We start from the raw sequence: 17,772 nt of genomic DNA, 5'->3' as shown, positions 1-17,772 counted from the left end.
TTGGCAGCTTTTCCAGCCAGCTTTCTCCACTGATGGAGATGATAATTGTACTATGGAGTCAAAAGATCTTTAAGCATATTAATAGGGACCAATTCATTTGTGTGATCAAACATTTTACCCTCAGAACTTGTATCACAGTACAATATATTTAACATTTTTATGCCTGCCTGTATTCTTTTTTGTATCTCAGTATTTAAATAAAGAATTGAAATGATGGGGTTTTCCAGCTCTTCCTGCCACATGGAACTTCTGGTTCTGCTGAAGGTGACACCCCCCCCCCTCCCCCCCCCCCCCCCCCCCCCTCCTGTGGCAAGTTCCCTGGCAAAAGGAGGGACCAACCAAACTGCCACAGGCATTGGTGGGACTGGAAGGTCCTGCTGACTGCTAATGGCAAACTGGTAAACAAGCCGGGGTGGGTTGAGGTGCGGGGGCAGAAAGTCCCATCCAGAGTAATGAAAGTAGAAAATAGGTGAGAGCAGAAATTAAAAAGGAAATGAGTCATAGAGGTTTACAATATGGAAACAGGCCCTTCAGCCCAACTTGTTGATGCCACCCCTTTTTTATAAAGCCTTAAGCCAGTTCCAATTGCACGGATTTGGCCCATATCCCTCTATACCCATCGTATCCATGTAACTGTATAAATGCTTTTTAAAAGACAAAATTGTACCTGCCTCTACTACTACTTCTGGCAGCTTGTCCCAGACACTCAGCACCCTGTGTGTGAAAAAATTGCTCCTCTGGGCCCCTTTGTATCTCTCCCTTCTCACCTTAAACCTATGCCCTCTAATTTTAAACTCCCCTATCTTTGGGACAAGATATTGACTATCTACCTTATCTACGCCCTTCATTATTTTATAAGATCATTCCTCAGCCTTCTACGCTCCAGAGAAAAACGTCCCAGTCAATCCAGCCTCTCCTTAAAACTCAAACCATTAAGTCCTGGTAGCATCTTAGTAAATCTTTTCTGCACTCTTTCTAGTTTAATAATATCCTTTCTATATTAGGGTCACCAGAACTGTACACAGTATTCCAAGTGTGGTCTTACCAATGTCTTGTACAACTTCAACAAGATGTCCCAACTCCTGTGTTCAATGTTCTGACCAATGAAACCAAGCATGCTGAATGCCTTCTTCACCACTCTGTCCATCTGTGACTCCACTTTCAAGGAGCTGTGAACACGCACTCCCCCAGATCTTTTTGTTCTGTAACTCTCCCCAACACCATTAACTGAGTAAATTCTGCTATGGTTCAATCTACCAAAATGCATCACCTTGCATTTATCTAAATTAAACTCCATCTGCCATTCGTCAGCTCACTGGCCCAATTGATCAAGATCCCATTGTCGTCCGAGGTAACCTTCTTTACTGTCCACTATGCCACCATCTTAGGTGTCACCTGCAAACTTACTAACCATGCCTCCTATATTCTCATCTAAATCATTAATACAAATAACAAATAACAATGGATCCAGCACTGATCCCTGAAGCAAATTGCTGGTCACAGGCCTCCAGTTTGAAAAACAGCCCTCTAAAACCTCCTTTGTGGCCTTTGTCATCAAGTCAATTTTGTATCCAATTAGCTACTTCATCCTGGATTGGCCATGCTAAAATTGCCCCTTAGTGTCCTGAGATGCGTGGGTTAGAGGGATTAGTGGGTAAATATGTAGGAATATGGAGATAGGGCTTGGGAGGGATTATGGTCGGTGAGATATAACCTTGTGCAACCACCTACATGTGGTACTTTGTCAAAGGCCTTGCTAAAGTCCATGAAGAAAACATCAATTGCACTTCCCTCATCTACTTTCTTGGTTACCCTTTCAAAAAACTCAATCAAATTTGAGAGACATGATTTTCCACTCACAAAGCCAAGCTGAGTGTTCCTAATCAGTCCCTGTATCTTTAAATGCCTGTAGATCCTGTGTCTCAAAACACTTTCCAACAACTTACCCACCACAAGTGTGAGAGTCACTGGCCTGTTGTTTCTCAGCTTTTCCCTGCAGCCCTTTTTAAACAAAGGCACAACATTTGCCACCCTCCAAATTTCAGACACCTTACCTGTGGCTATCGATGATTCAAATAGCTCTGCTAGGGGACCTGCAATTTCCTCCATAGCCTCCCGCAACGTCCTGGGATACACTTCATCAGGTCACAGAAATAGAAACATAGAAATCCTACAGTGCAGGAAGACGTCATTCAGCCCATCGAGTCACACTGACCACAATCCCACCCAGGCCCTATCTCCATATCCCTACATATTTACCCACTAATCCCTCTAACCTATGCATCTCAGGTCACTAAGAGACAATTTTAGCATGACCAATCAACTTAACCCACATATCTTTGGACTGTGGGAGGAAACTGGAGCACCCAGAGGAAACCCATGCAGGCGCGAGAAGAATATGCAAACTCCATACAGACCCAGTCCCAAGGAATTGCCCTTTAAGATTTCTAGCATTACCTTTTCTATAATATGTACATTCCTCAAGGCATGTCTCTTTATTTCCCCAAGTTCCCTAACATCCATGCTTTTCTCAACAGTAAATACTGATGAGAAATATTCATTTAGGATCTCACCCATCTCTTGTGGATTCGCATATAAAATGACCTTGTTGATCCTTAAGAGTCCTTACTCTTTCCCTTGTCACTCTTTTGCCCTTTACGTTTTTGTAGGAGATCTTTGGATTGTCCTTTGCCTTATCTGCCAAAACAATCTCGTGTCCCCTTTTTGCCCTCTTGATTTTTCTCTTAACTCTACGCCTATACTCCCTATACTCTTCAAGGGATTTACTTGATCCCAGCTGCCTATGGATGTCATGTGCCTCCTTCTTCTTGACCAGGGCCTCAATATCCCAAGTCATCCAGGTTCCCTACTTCTGTCAGCCTTGCCCTTCACTCTAAGAGGAATGTACTTATCCTGAACCTGGTTAACGTACTTTTGAAAGCCTCCAATTTACCAGACACCCTTTGCCTTCCCTCAGACTCCTCCAATTAACTTTTGAAAGTCGCTGCCTGATACCATCAAAATTAGCCTTGTCCCAATTTAGAATGTTAACTTTTGGGACAGACCTATCATTCTCCATTGCTTTCTTAAAACTAATAGACTTATTGTCCCAAAGTGATCCTTCACTAACATTTCTGTCACCTGCCCTTCCTTATTTCCCAAGAGGAGGTCAAGTTTTTCCCCCTCTCTAGTCGGGCCATCCACAAACTAAATGAGAAATTCCTCCTGAGTACACTCAACAAATTTCTCTCCATCCAACGCTCTAATACCATGGCTGTCCCAGTCAATGTTGGGAAAGTTAAAATCTCCTGCTATTACCACCCTATTTTTCTTCAGCTATCTGTAACTTCCTTACATATTTGCTCCTTAAATTTTTGCCTACTATTTGGGGGCCTATAGTCCAACCCTATCAAAGTGATTTCCCCTTTCTTATTTCTCAGTTCTACCCATATGGACTTAGTGGCCAAACCCTCGGATATATCCCCTCAGTACTGCTGTGATGTTTTCCCTAATCAAACGTGCAATTCTCCCTCCTCTCTCAACTCCTGTTCTATCTTTCCTATAGCATCTGTACCCTGGAACATTGAGCTGCCAGTCCTGTCCCTCCCTTAGCCATGTTTCAGTAATTGCTATAATATCTCAGTGCCATGTACCCATCCATGCCCTGAGTTCATCTGCCTTGCCCGTCAGGCTTCTTACATTGAAATAAATGCAGTTTAATCTGGACTTGCCTTGCTCTCTGTCTTTTGCCTGATCTGTCTGGTACTAAGATTACTGACACTGCCTTCACTATTCAATGTGCTCTCTTTAACTTCTGTACTGTCCTCAACCTTCTCTTGTGTCTCCCTATTGCTTTGTGTCCCACCCCCATGCCAAACTAGTTTAAATGCTCCCAAGTGGCTCTAGCAAGTCTCCCCACCAAGATGTTGGTCCCCCTCCAGATCAGGTGTAACCCCTCTCTTTTGAACAGAGAGGGGGCCTTGAACAGGTCAAGAGGATAAAATATTTCCATTTCCAACCACACGATAAGAGTTTATTCTTATGCAGCATATAATTTACATTTTAACAATTGTTAAAAGCAAAATCAAAATGTCATCACTGTTTTGTATTTTCAAGTATGAGCACACCTTGTCTTATGGTCTGGACAAAGAAGGCAGGTTCAGGCTGGTCAGCTGACAGGCTGTGCTCACTACCGAGTCCTGTCTCTTTTATCATTGCTATCACTATGCTATTCTGCTTAAGGTGTTAAATTATAATTAGAGACAGTTGTTGACAAAATCAGGATTGTTTTGAAGTCTTACAGCATTAAATGGATTATTCATAAAAACACTCTCAATCATTAGACAAAATTTTCAGAATAGAACTATCACATGGCTGATTTTCTAATTTCCCAGGCTCAGAAGAACAGTAGAGGCCTGTTAGGCCTGATCTCTGCTCTTTAACATTGCATTAGATCTTCCCCCAGAAGGTAAAGCTGGGGTTGTGTCGTTACTAGAGTAATAAAATGGGACATGCCATTCCCATTTTCTGGACTCCCAGCCTTAGGTGCCATAAAATGAGTTTGCCTTGGGATCCATTAAAAAGGAAATGAAAGAGAGATCATTATTGGCTGGACCTGAAACTGGGCTCCATTTTTATCTCTGATTCCCTGCTATCAAGACTGCAGCAGTGGTGAGGCCTATGCCTCCTTAATGGCCTGAGACAGCAAATTGGCCACAACATATCCCAGAAAGGCACTGGGCACTGTGGGCACACCATGCTGGTCGGTGCAATGAAAGATGACCAGATATCCTCTTTCAAATTATATGCCTTATTTGACCTCCTAAGGGTGGACAGATGTAAGCCAGCTGCTCGCTATCCTTAAAGGTCTTACCATTATTACAATTTCAAAACTGTCAGGAATCATAGAATTCATAGAATAGAATTCATACAATGCAGATGGAGACCATTCAGCCCATTGAGACTGCACCAACTACAATCCTACCTGGGCCCTGTCCCCATAAACCCACATATTTACCCTGCTGGTCCCCCTGACATTAAGAGGCAAATTCACACAGCCAATCAACCTAACCGACACATCTTTGCAGTGTGGGAGGAAACTGGAGGAAATCCACACAGACCATGGGAGAATATGTAAACTCTACACAGACAGTCACCCAAGGTTGGAATTGAACCTGGGTCCTTGGTGCTGTAAGGTGCTAACCAATGGATAAATATTAAAATAAAAATGCTAAAATGGATAACGTCTTCTACTAGGACAAACACAAGCAGTATAAAACAAAACACTATTTGGAATATAAATTGATAATTAAACAGTATAGAAAGGAGAAGACTATATCCAGATCTAAATCCTCTCTTCAACAATTGGCTAATGTTAGATTCTTAACTGAATGAATCAAGGGAGTATTGAAATCTCTCACAAGTGTCCACTCCCAGCGTCCCAAACAATCTCTGAAGAGGGTATTCCCAGGCCAACAGAGGAGAGGAAAAAAATCAGCAACAACCACCAGCCTGGAGCAAGTGCAGGGCAGCGAGTGAATCCAGTAGGCCCACCAGTCACCGCAGTCAGTGCTCTTTGTTTCCTCTCTTTCTACTCCCAACTCCCCTCTGGGCCAAATGAACTCCAGAGACCCAGACTTAAAAAAAATTATAACTCTTGAACACACATTGCCCTGAGCAGAAATATAGACATGCCATCAAATTCAATGCATCCCCCTAGAAACACTGCACAGAAATATACATAGATTGCATATGTTAAAACTTCGAAATAAAATCTGCACATGTGTGTAATTCACTGTAAATTGTCTCCTATGCCTCCCCTGACAATGCACAATTAAGTTCGTTATGGCTTCACTGATTTCCCCATTAGCCAAATTCCCTGTTTTTATGTACAAACCTAAGTTGTGTGCCAGTATGAAAGAGCACTTGTACAAATCACTCCTCACCTATAATCCACAAATGCACACATTCCAGCTGTGTTTATTGTCTCCTGGTTAGGACCAGGAGCACAAGCTGATTTCCCTACTCTCCCTCCCCAGTGAGATGCGTCACTAATTCATACATAGCCCTCAAAGGTTCTGCCCTTGGTATTTATTTTGGGGTATCAGGCTGATCTTTCCAGCTGTACCATTCACTTTACAACTTTATGGCTTTCATTCCCTGCATTTCTCCATCATCTGGCCATGTGTGAGAAATGAGCCATTGCAAATAACACACAGTGAAGTGAGTCACGGAGATGTCTGTTAACTTAAGCATGGTTGCAACTGTAGCATCAGGGCAAAAGCTATTCACACCCCAACTCCTATAATCTGCTTTATGGCACTGTTGTTGTTAAAGAAAGAATGGAAAGCAACATGGAACTGACAAAACTAAAGGCTAAATATGTTAATTTTTTTTTATTATGAGCAGTTGGAGACATTCTCAGGATGATTTCTCAATGCTCACATTTACCTAACACTGTTAAATGGAGAGTATCACAGACAGGTGAACTGATCTGTCTATTCAAACTCTACTGTAAAGATATTCGCTCATTACAGGATGAATGAATTGTCACATTTCTTTCCTATTCAGTCTCTTATTATATTCAGGATGTATGTGCAGGAATGTTGCCTCAAACCAACTTTCAAGCTCATTTATTATACCACATGCACAATAGCCAAATAGATTATTTAGTTAGATTCGGCTGTTGGAGAAAACAAATACTCTTAATATTGCTGTATTTAGTGGAACATGAAATATTTTCAAGTGAATTTTGCCCTCAGGTCTGTCTTTTAGATTGAAAATCCAACCATTGCCAATATGCCACCAACATCAGCTGTATCGTATTTCCCCTGTTACATGGTGTTCTCGTATGAAGGGTTGACCTCGTGAAGAGTTCACCCATCCTTTCTCCTTTTATGTCACCCATGGCTCAGTTGGCAGCACTCGTGCCATTGATTCAGAAGACTTGGCTTCAAAACCCTCCCCAAAGATGAGCACAAAAATCAAACCTGACACTCCAGAGTAACACTGAGAGAATTAGTTCTCTAATGTTGGAGATGATGGGATGCAATTTTCTGGCTGTTCACACCAGCAGGATTTTCTGGTTGCACTGAAGTGAATGAAGGTTTGGCTGAGCGCCAAATTTGACATCCTCGCTGCAGCTCCAGCAGGACATGAATGGCTTGTAAGATCGTGTCCCTCCTTGATGGGCACAAAAGATCTCATGGCAGGGAAGATCAGGGGAGTTATGCCTGGTGCCTTGGCCAATATTAATTGCTTAATCAACTCCACAAAAATAGATCATATGACCCTTAGCATTTTCCAGTTCGTAAGAGCTTGATGTGCACAATTTGGTGACCACATTTCCTATATAACAACAATGACACACTTCAGAATTATTTCAAATGGATCATGAGGCACTTTGAGATGTTCTATGGCCTTGGAATTCACTTTGAAATGCAAAAGTTGTTTCCCTCTTCTCAGATCTCCTACATTTCTACGGGTGCTATGGGTTATTTTTAAGCACATGCTGTGTTTCCTTTTTATTCCTGCCTGTCTGCTGAGTAATAAGAAGAAACAAGGCTCGTTAAAAAGATTACTTGTTGATATCCTGTGGCCTGGATATCCAGAGTCTTCAGGTGGAAGGAGATGAGTGGAATCAAACATAATTTAGTTTTCATTTTAAAAAGCATACATTCTGGATTTATTTTCATACTTCCAAAATAAATTTGGTATGAACAATTAATTGAAACTGACTATGGAAACTTTAGCCGGTGGTGCCACTGGGGATTTCTCCTCATGTTCACTAACCTCTCAACTGGGGTCAAGGTATCATGAATTGTCTGCTAAATTTCTGACCCATTACACCCTCCCTAAAGACATTTGTGGTTGATTCTAAAACAGTTAAGACCCTCTCCAGCCTGACGGTCTTCCTTTATTGGGTGAGCTCAACACTAACCTGCAGAGGGGGAAAAGCAGTTAAATCCAATGCCGTGCTCAGCCCAGGAACTTTCACATGCAGACTTGGTCAGGTATTGGGAATGTTAGCTGGTTGCCCAATTCCTAATTCGGAGGCAGGATAGGATACAGAGCATGATGGATTAGCAATCTAGAGGACAGGACCAATAATCCGACAGATCTCAGAGTTCAAGCCTCATGGTTGTTAATGAATTTGACTTCGGGGGCTGGGATTTTCCCACCTCATCCATGGCTGCCCCACTGCACGGAGAATTTGGCATTCCAGCCAAAACTTCATTCAGTCCGGCAGTACTGGAGGATCTAAGCCATGAATGAAGGTTTCGCTGCAGATTTTTTAAAAAAATCTGGACATAAAGGAAACTTAATTCCAGTAAAATTGACCCAGAAGCTGTCAAAATGCCATACTAAAAAGAACCAATTGATTCATTGAAAACCTTAAGGAAACAAAATCTGCCAATCTGATCCTGCATGGTCTAAGTGAAGCCCAGTGACATAATAGCTTAAATATAACTCTCCTCTGTTCTCTGAAATGATCAAGCAAATAAATCAACTGTAGCCCACAATCAACTTCTCAAGGGCAATAGGGGATGGGCAATAAATGTTAGTAATCCCTAGAATATATTTAAAAAGGTACAGGGGGCAATTGTAGTGAACTTTTCATCACCCCAACTGAAGTTGCCAAATACATCAGGGGTGGGAGATATTAGATAGGAATTCCCCATCTGTCTTACAATTCTATTATTTCTCATATAACTGGAATGGATGAGCCACTTCTAATTAAAATGCAAATGTTATTGCATTGGTAAGATCCACCGATAATTCTGGATGAAAAAGACCATTCAGCTCATATTACTAAAAAGAAACTTGGGCTTCAAAGTGGGCAGCAGGAGTTGTTTGGTGTCTTCATCTCAGGAGAAAGTGCAGTACTAACATGAGTCTCACTCATTGCCCCCGGAAGGAATTCACAGGTTCTGCTGGATCCTTATTAACAGGCCTGCCTCAGTGCTCTGAGACTTGGTTCTAGTTATCATAAAAATTGTTTTGGCCCTCTAGCCCTCCTCCTCACACCTCTACTCTCCCACACACTTCCTATGGTGCATCCATGCCAATACATACCCTTTTATCCATTTCCCCATGGCATTCCATGCCCATTGTCCCACTGCACACTCCGTATAGAACCAATGAACCCTATAATGACAATAGGATGCATTAAAAAAAATCATTCATAACCTTCCACTTTCCAAAGAAAGCTCCTTTTGCTACAGCCCAATAAAAATGTCCATCATCCACACCCGTTAAAGTGTTAATTGCTGAAATGGAAAGCACTTGAAGCCTCTATCTTGTATAAATAAGTATTGTGCAGTTGAAAGACAAGTTGAGAGAGTCTGAATTGTCTATCAAACACCGTTTTCCCTGGAGATCAGCTATTTCAAAACATTAATGGATGTCTGGGCTCTCAGCCAGTGCATTCTTGACTAAACTAGAAGGTTGACATCGCTGCAGTTCTCGAAAACATTGCTCGATTGATAGTTCTGTCTGTCTGATCTATTGCATTATGTTTATTTACACAAGATAAAGTGGTTTCAGCTACTTGCTGTTTCTACTACTGAAACTATAATAGATCAGTATGTTTTGGCAGTTTTATTAGACTGTTGTGAAAGGATTCTTTTTTCGAAAATTGAAAGTTTGGAACGAATGATTGTTTTTCTAAAAATTTTTGAACACATCCTATTGTCACTACAGGGCTCATTATGGTTCTCCATAGGTTTGATGTGGGTAAGACCTTTTGAACTTCTCAAAAGGCTTTGTAAACCCTTGTGGTGCTCTAAACCATAAGTCCTTTAAAAGCTGGCCTGACTTCATGAAAATTGTGGAGCACTAGGACCACCGTTCCCTGCTATGGAGCTGGCCAGGTTGGGACAGCAGAATGCAAGCCAATGATCTGCAGCAGTCTGTACCTTTAGAACAGCGTTGCTAAAAATTAGGAACCCCAGGAATCGAGTCAGGAATCCTGGAATCAAATCCCTGCTGCCACTTTCACCCCTCCAAGTCGTCTCCCCAACTCTGTGAAAATATAACACCTATAGTCCCTCTTTATTCCTTAATGGAGCCCGGACATCATCAGGGATGAAGGTTATAAATGATTTTTTTTAATGCATCCTATTGTCATTATAGGGTTCATTGGTTCTATACAGAGTGTGCAGTGGGACAATGGGCATGGAATGCCACGGGGAAATGGATGGAAGGGCATGTATTGGCATGGATGCACCATCGGAAGTGTGTGGCTGCGTAGAGGTGTGAGGAGGAGGGCTAGAGGTGTGATATCAGTCCTAAATTTATCTTGTAGTATTTTGACCCTACGCCCCCTTGTTTTATCCTCAACACTTAACCTACTTGAAAGTAATATTTCAGATTTAGCTCCTCTGTGTAATTTACTATCTGTACCCCTGATGGGATCATCTTGCAGAATGAAAACTTCATGCTTCTCTCATCTTTCCTCAAAACTCAGTGACTTGACACCAGGGTTAGGTTTTGATGATCACAAACTAGCCATGATCTGACTAGAACAATGTTCAGTTTCCTCAAGACTTCCTCTGATCTATATCCATTTGTGGTAGTGGATGCAATTAAATTTATTTCAGACACAGAAGAGCTCATTTAAAACGAACATGCATATAAATGGGATAGAGACACGATAGCTTAGTCAGGTATCAGAAGTTGCTGAGAGTAAACCAGAGCTGCCTTATAGGAAATGTTGAGTAGAATTTTACGCTCCCTCCTAGGCAGCTTCTGAGACAGGATGGGGAAAGTAAAACTGAATGGACAGGATTCCCTCACCCTAACACAGATGAAATTTCATGATTGGGTGGACATGACCTGAGGCAGGGCCCTATCACCTATTAAGGTCCTTCAGTGACTAGTTTTCTGACAGTCTACCCAAGACTTGAGCTCCAGCCCTCCCTTCTTCCCATGCCTACCACTGATACTGCGATTACCTCCTGTTCATCTTCCAAGGTATGCCCTACCCGCTCCTTGCGCACCACCCCCCCCACCCAACCCCCTTCCCTACTCCCAGGGCATGCAGAACTTACCTTTACAATACTCCCAGGTCTTAGTTGTAGGAAGAGCACTTCTGGCCACTGCAGTGAAGTGCCAGGCTGGTTGGAGAGCTTTCGACCAATCTTATGGGTGGGACTTCCTCCCAAGGGTGGATTGAAGTCTCACCCACTGTCAATCAATGCCCAAGTCATCATAAATAGCAGAGGGCTTGCGAGAGTCAGTGATAGCAGGTTACCATAGAATCTGTCTATATCAATGGGGACGAAGTAGAAAGGGTTGAGAGCTTCAAGTTTTTAGGTGTCCAGATCACCAACAACCTGTCCTGGTCCCCCCATGCTGACACTATAGTTAAGAATGCCACCAATGCCTTTACTTTCTCAAAAGTCTAAGGAAATTTGGCATGTCAACTACAACTCTCACCAACTTTTACAGATGCACCATAGAAAGCATTCTTTCTGGTTGTATCACAGTTTGGTATGGTTCCTGCTCTGCCCAAGGTCGCAAGAAACTACAAAAAGTCATGAATGTAGCCCAATCCATTAGCCTCCCATCCATTGACTCTGTCTACACTTCCCGCTGCCTACGCAAAGCAGCCGGCATAATTAAGGACCTCACACACCCCGGACATGCTCTCTTCCACCTTCTTCCTTCAGGGAAAAGATACAAAAGTCTGAGGTCGGGTAACCAACTAACATAAGAACAGTTTCTTCCCTGCTGCTGTCAAAACTTTTGAATGGACTTATTTTGCACTAAGTTGATCTTTCTCTACACCCTAGCTATGACTGTAGCACTACATTCTGCACTCTCTCACTTCCTTCTTTATGAATGGTATGTTTTGTCTGTATAGCGCACAAGAAACTGTATTTTAATAGATGTGACAATAATTAATCAAAGCAAATCAAATCCCTACAGTATAGGAGGCCATTTGGCCCAGCGAGTCTATTCTGACTACAATCTCACCTAGGCTCTATTCCTGTAACTGTCATTTACTCTGCTAATCCCCCTGACATTAGGGTCAATTTAGCATGGCCAATCAACCTAACTCACACATCTTTGGACTGTGGGAGAAAAGTGAAGCACCTGGAGGAAACCCACACAGACATGGGAAGAACATGCCAACTCCACACAGACAGTGACCTGAGGCCAAAATTGAATCTGGGTCCCTGGAATTGTGAGACAGCAGTGCTAACCACTGTACCACCATGCCATGTTACATGTCAACTTTCAAGATGGCAATGCCCAGCACTCTCCCAACCTTAAACTTCTACCCCTAGAACCAAGCAGCAGAGAAGGAGGCCATTCAACCCAGTGTACCCATGCCAGCTCTTTGAAAAAACTTTCCAAAATTTCTCCCATTGCCCGGCTATTTTACCAGAGCCCTGCACATTTCTGTTATTCAAGCATATGTCCCAATCTCTTCTGAAAATTACCGCTTCCAGCGCCATTTCAGGCAGATCATAATAGCCATGGGAGAAGGGGGTTAAGTTTATTAACAACTTTACAGCATCAAATACATTAAAAGAGCTAATACCATTGAAAGATCTGGAGTGAAGATTGTGTCACTCAGTCATAATTCCTGTGTTGAAATTACTTGAAAAATCAATGTAGCTTCACAATGCAGTACAAATGGACTGACATGCATCCATTTTAAGTCCCTAAGAAATCATCTGATAGAACTGGGCCTCTTAAAGCTGCAATGAGCCACATCCACTGACTGAATTTACAGCACCGTTGACATATCAAGCTCCAACATACAATGCCGAGATAGTAGAAAGATGTATAAGACACATCTGCCCAGTGTAACAAATGCAACAAGCACTGTATATTTACAACCTGGAAACAGCCATCATTTTTAAAGTCTGGCCCTGTGTACATAGCTGAATGGGTAAATACAATTCTTCCTGTAATACTGAGGCAGAGGAACGTGGGAGATCCTCTACACTGCACCATGATCATTAGCCTCAGCCAGGCTGGCAGTGGGGTGATATAGTTAGTGTACAAGATAAGCAGATACAACCAGATCTATCCAGCAATCTGGGAGCCACTTTTCACGGGCATGTCTAAACACTGGGTAAGGACAGGGTCAGGCTCAAGTGCGACGGCCTCCACAGTTAATTAGGCCAACGATCGATCAGTGTTAGCTGCTCAGGCTGGAACGCAAAGCTGTTGCCCACAGAAGCATTCGCCACTGATCGCTGATGTCACAAGAGGAGGAAAATAACTGGGGGGGGGGGAGGCGGGGGGAGTGAAAAGTGAAGGAACACGTGCACATTTGTACACCTTCTGCCAACATCGTCAAGTTCCCCTGAGCCAAGTACATGGATGGTAAGGAATCTGTTGTTCTTTTTGGGCGGTCACAGGGGAGGAGGAGATTTTCTCCACAATGATACCACATAGTTTGATAACAATATTCGCGCTGATACGTTGTGCATGTAACAAAAAGAAAATGTCTGGTCAATGCAGGTGGTTCCTTTTTAACAGAAACGGCAAGCACTTTAAAAACATGCCTTTAAATCATCTTAGTAAGCATGCAATCTGAGACATACACACCCTGTAAGACACCCACTGATTTGTGCCCTTTCCTGTCCGGTGTATTTATTATCCTCCTTGGTTGCATTTTGCACTGAGTGATTTAATTCTGTGTAATGTCTATACTGATCTACTTCAGGCACTATTTTCAGTGGGTTGTAAATCTCCTGAGACCCCCATTGCCAACAATCATGAAATGGCTCTAATTTCCATATCTACAATTATAAACCATCTTCCATGAACCTAGCACAGATGATATGAACCATAATCTCAGCCTAGAGGTCTATATGAATCATGGTTTAGGAGCAGCGCAATTTGACCTCATCTTAAATGCATCAAAACTGGGGATACTGGGGAAACAGAGGCAATGGCTAAAAGTAATTAAAAACGTTACCTCGGTGCAATAAAAAGAGAGAGTTCAAGGTTACGTGGCACCCAGAAATATCCAGGCAGAAATCCTTAATGGAAGAACTCATTTAATCTGCTGGCCTGCTCTGGAGTCCACATTTCTCGTTCTTAACTTTCAAAAAAAATCTTCCTTACGTTCTTAAACAGGACAAGTTAATAGGCAGTTTCATCCCAAGAATACCTAAATAATGAATGACAGCTAATTATAAGTTACTATGAGACTGAATATTTAATACATTAAAAATGTTCAGCTACTGACCCGAGTTCAAAAGAGGGACTATTTGCTCAGGAAAATGAACAGGCAACACATTTTTTTTTAAAGAACAAAGTCCTTACACCATTTATACATTTCATACCACATATTCAGCCAAATTAATTCTAATGTGTAAGCTTCTTTACAATGCAATAAAGGTTTGAGTTCTTATTTGTATTTTTTGAAAGCTGCAATAAAGTATATTGGAACAGCTCTGTAGTTATCAGCATTTTCCTGAATTCCACTTTATAATATTCAGCTGCAGGCATTTTATTCACTGACATTGCTGTAGAGGTAATGAATTAGAGAAAAAAAAGCACATTCATTTTTTTAATATCATTGACAAATGACTCGATGCTCAAAGGGTTACATAGCTGTAAATTAATAATGAACCCCATTTGCGTGATGGGCTACAATTTTTAAATGGGAGTTCAGCACAACCCTGCATTAATATCACCATCGACATTTCAGTCAACAAGGGAAAAACAATCCTAGACCCAGCCACGGCCCTGCATTGCCATATCCTAAACTTGAGGATGAGGTAAAAATCACCTGCAATTAATAATCAAAAGTGACAAATAAGGACAATCCTTAGTGAAACACAACATAAATACAAGGCACTGACAATCTGTTTCAGTGCCGAGATCTGCAATTCTCACCATTACTGTTTGCATTACAGGCCCAGCCCTACCAACAGCTGCTTCCCAGATACTCTACTGTCACAGATATACTGGCATCAGAAGGAAAATGCAGTCAGATTGGCATTATTTTCTTTGTCTTTAACTTAAATATGGCAAACCAGCTCTGTATTTCAATGACATAAGAAAAATAAATGACTGCAAAATAAATTTACAGGGCAATATGCATAATGACTCACTACTAATTCATTTGCTCCTGCAAGCCCCTACCCAGCCACACAGTTCTCCTTAATTTTTTTTTATATGGGAGAAGAAAATATCCACTGATTAAACCTTATGTAAGGAAATAAAAAAAACTCACCATGTGTATGTCCACTGGAGATAAAGGCCTGGAACGGTTAGATCTAAACACATTGCCTTCACAGATCAGGAGCAGCTGAGCTTTCTGGTGATGCTAATGAACCCACCCTCTCCGGAGAGAATGAGCTCATTGATAGCCTCGAATGCAGCAAGGTTCTCCCTCCTCTCGTTGCAGGAGTGTTATCATCACAGCAAAGACAAAGAAAGGCTGCAGAGGCTACCATCACAGGACCTGCAAGCAGAGTACCAGCACAGAGAGACGAGATGCACAAGAGATACAAGCATCCATACTCTTAAAGTGGCCGCTTTCCTTTCTGGATGGGAGCTGAATGAAACAAAGATAAATTACATTTGCATCCTTCCATCTTCTTTAAAATGTTGAACTTAGTTTTTTTTTGACAACACAACATTTAGCATACGACATTTGTTTCTCTCTCAGCTTACATACAAGCAATAGCACAGAGTCAGCTCAAGTAATATTTACTCAACTGATTTTTGTTTCCCTGAACTTATTTCAGCAATAAAAGCTCTATCTACTTTTTAATCAAATATGTACCTTCCTGCACCTTGCATTGATAAAAGACAATTCTGCTTTTTTATTCATTTACAGGTTGTGGGTATCACCCTCTAGTCCAGCATTTATTGCCCTTTCCTAATTGCCCTTGAGATAATGCCATTTCAGACGGTATTTACGAGTAAACCTCATTACCGCAGGCCTGGCGTCACATATAGGCCGGGCCAGATAAGGGTGGCAGATTTCCTTCCCTGAGGGATATTAGTGAACCGGATGGGTATTTCCACGGTCATCATTAAAATTTTTAAGTCCAGATTCCATCATCTGCTGTGGTTGGATTTGATCTTAGGGCCCCAGCATTACCCTGGATCCCTGCATTACCAGCCCAATGACAACATCACTACACCACCACCTGTAAAGGTGTGACTGTAGTTTGGCATGGATGTGTCAGTGTTTTATAGAATTATACAGAATGTACAGTGCAAAAACATACCTTCAGTTTCATTGCTGAAAGAGTGGGTCCTCAGTTTCTGCCTGTACTTCAGCCCCACACTCCTAATTTTTAGCCACCCAATGCAGAGGGAAATGGGCAGATTGGAAGACATCACCAGCCTTACTGGGCCTTGCCAATATTTGTTTCAACAGGTCCAGTAGTGAATGGTCAACTGTGTTTATTTGGCATGACTACCTATCTCTCTTCCACAGTTACATCTCTGCTTGGAGATGGAAGCACAAGTATCCATTAGTACACTTGATGTTTTCCACCATCAGTGGGGACCAGGGAGACTGGACTAATCAATCTAAAATCAGGACAGAATTTTAACGTAATGCATTAAGATTCCTTTCATTTTTTTTTGTTTGATCTGATTTACTGTCACATATATTAGTACACAGTGAAAAATATTGTTTCCTGCACGCTAGACAGAGCATACCATTCATAGAGAAGGAAATGAGAGAGTGCAGAATGTGCTGTTACAGTCATAGCTGTCATATAGAGAAAGATCAACTTAATGTGAGGTAGGTCCACTCAAAACTCTGATGGCGGCAGGGAAGAAGCTGTTCTTGAGTCAGTTGGTACATGACCTCAGACATTTGTATCTTTTTCCCGACAGAAGAAGATGGAAGAAAGAACGTCCAAGGTGCATGGGGCTCCTAATTATGCTGGCTGCTTTTCTACGGCAGCGGGAAGTGTAGACACAGTCAATGGATGGGAGGCTGGTTTGCGTGATTGATTGTGCTACATTCACAACCTTTTGCAGTGTCATTTCTTGAAGGACTGGGTTCTCAGTTTCTGCATATTAGCAAGTATTGAGTATCATTACCTCTTAATTGATAAATACCTGTAGTTGCTTTAATAGAGGAGAGCCCAAACATTAGTCAAACTGATCTACACTGGTCCCCGTGCTCTATATTTGCCTCTTCCCACCCAAGTTCATCTGACCCTATAAGAATAGCCTTCAATTCTTTACCTTCTCTTGTACTTACCTAAATTTCCTCAAGTACCACTCACCTCAAATGCTCTATGCAGTTGTAAGTTCTACATTCTAATCATTCTCTGAGTAAATGTGTTTTTTTCCTGAATCCCTTATTGGCAGTATTGGTGAGTCTCTTATATTTATGACCCTTGATTTTGGATTTTTCCACAAATGGAAATATCTCTAACCTGTCGAACTCTTAATGGATTTCTGTCAGGGTTATCTTGCCTCCTCTTTTTGAGAAAGGAACCACAGACTCTCCAGTGTTTCTTATTAATTACTGCTTCTCAGTTCTGGTACATCTTTGTTTGTAAATCCTTGTATGCTCTTTTTATACCTTTCTCCAGTGCTCTTTGTGTTCAAGTCATCATAACACTTTAACTATGAGCTGTCAGACAGAAATTCCTGACCCATTGCTTTTATGTATAGAAAGAAGATGCTTTGCTGAGGTTGAGTTGGAGATGGCTAAAGTCCTGAGATAAGTAGTGGGGAGAGGATGCAACATTGTTCCTTATTGTTCTAGGATAGGGGATTGAAAAATGTTCTTCTATTACTTTCTATGGTCAATTTCAATGA

The 17,772-nt window shown here is 41.8% G+C and overlaps 1 protein-coding gene across 1 annotated transcript in view; it reads right to left on the bottom strand.

Moving 5' to 3' along the window:
* Nucleotides 1-15,268, bottom strand: part of LOC145351944 (janus kinase and microtubule-interacting protein 2-like) — a 246,928-nt gene extending 231,660 nt beyond the window's left edge. The window contains 1 exon segment of the mRNA XM_080201752.1: nt 15,209-15,268. The gene's annotated coding sequence lies outside the window, so the exon portion shown is untranslated.
* Between the last annotated feature and the right edge of the window lie 2,504 nt (nt 15,269-17,772).

The sequence above is a fragment of the Carcharhinus amblyrhynchos genome, chromosome 13 (assembly GCF_965287045.1).
Source record: "Carcharhinus amblyrhynchos chromosome 13, sCarAmb.v2.hapA, whole genome shotgun sequence".
Taxonomy (NCBI): Eukaryota; Metazoa; Chordata; class Chondrichthyes; order Carcharhiniformes; family Carcharhinidae; genus Carcharhinus; species Carcharhinus amblyrhynchos.
This window is presented reverse-complemented; position numbering and strand designations above follow the sequence as displayed.